The 1,246-nt window shown below is 37.2% G+C and overlaps 1 non-coding gene across 1 annotated transcript; it reads right to left on the bottom strand.

Moving 5' to 3' along the window:
• Positions 1-295: 295 nt before the first annotated feature.
• On the bottom strand, positions 296-456 carry LOC123827858. Its single transcript, XR_006787358.1, has one exon. It is a non-coding gene; the product is annotated as a U1 spliceosomal RNA (small nuclear RNA).
• Positions 457-1,246: the final 790 nt, after the last annotated feature.

The raw sequence follows: 1,246 nt of genomic DNA, 5'->3' as shown, positions 1-1,246 counted from the left end.
GTGTTTCATGTCACTGAAGCATCTGAATCCTGAATGTGCCAGCCATTAGCTTTATGGCCTTGTGCAAATCTCTGAGATTATTTCTCCATTAATAAAATGGGGATGATTATTCAGACATCACAGAGTTATTATGAGGATTAAGTAGAATAAAATTTGTGAAAGTGGAATGAGGACATAAGGGCTGCATAATGCTGTCTTACTTTAACTGGAAGTAAGATTGCTAGAACTAGCAAAAATAAAAAATTAACACCGAGTGTAATTAGAATTTTGGACAAAGGGATATTCTTTTTTCTTTCAGAGGAGAGTGCGAACAGTCCCCCACTACCAAAAATTATGAAGTTGAGTTTCCCACAATAGGGGAAATTGTAGGGATCAGCACATCGGAGTGCAATGGATAAGTCTTGCCCTGGGAAAACCACCTTCATGATCATGGTATCTCCTCTGCTAGGTAAGTATAAGAATAATTTGTCCCCTGCAATATTTGGGGCAAAAGGAGGTCAATTTACCTGAAAATCAAACAGAACTAACTGGATGTCCTGTATCTGAGCTGTTAACCATACCTGAAAGGGACACTTCAGTAAATAAAATAGATTGCAAAGCCTTGGCCTAACAAGCATAATGTACTTCCAGATAAGAGGGTTAGCTGTACTATTAAGGTTAGCACCTAATTGAAAATTTGGCATTGAAAGAACTAGAGGAGAGTAATGAAAGAGATTTTCAGCAGAGTGATAACAAATCCATAAATATGAATATTCAAAATCTCAAAGGGCTAAATATTGCTGGAGGTTATCCACAAATAAAGGATACAAAAAAAAGGAAGGGGCACTTATAAACCTGGGTTTTCAAAGAAGTTATGACACAAGAGGTTTCTGACTTTCAGGGGAAAGGAGACCAATGTATTTATATTAAATTCATTCCCTCTCTGTTGTTTTCTATGTCTCTGCCTATCTGCCTCTCTCTTGCAAACACATATGGTTTTAATTTCTCTGTTCCCCTTATTGTGACTGCTCATCATTTCTTTAATATGATGCTTGCTTTTCTAAATTTATTCTACTAGAAATATGTCTATTGCTATTATTGTTTTGAAATTTTAACAATTTAATTATTTTTCTTTTAAAAGAATTGTGTTTCGTCCTGGCAGGTGTAGCTCAATGGATTGAGCTCTGGCCTGCGAACCAAATAGTCACTGGTTTGATTCCCAGTCATGGCACATGCCTGAGTTGCAGGCTAGGTCCCCAGGAGGGGG

The sequence above is a fragment of the Phyllostomus hastatus genome, unplaced genomic scaffold (genome assembly GCF_019186645.2).
Source record: "Phyllostomus hastatus isolate PE091 unplaced genomic scaffold, TTU_PhHast_1.1 phas_contig_90, whole genome shotgun sequence".
Classification (NCBI taxonomy): Eukaryota; Metazoa; Chordata; class Mammalia; order Chiroptera; family Phyllostomidae; genus Phyllostomus; species Phyllostomus hastatus.
The sequence above is the reverse complement of the archived record's forward strand: the minus strand, read 5'-3'. Positions and strand labels throughout refer to the sequence as shown.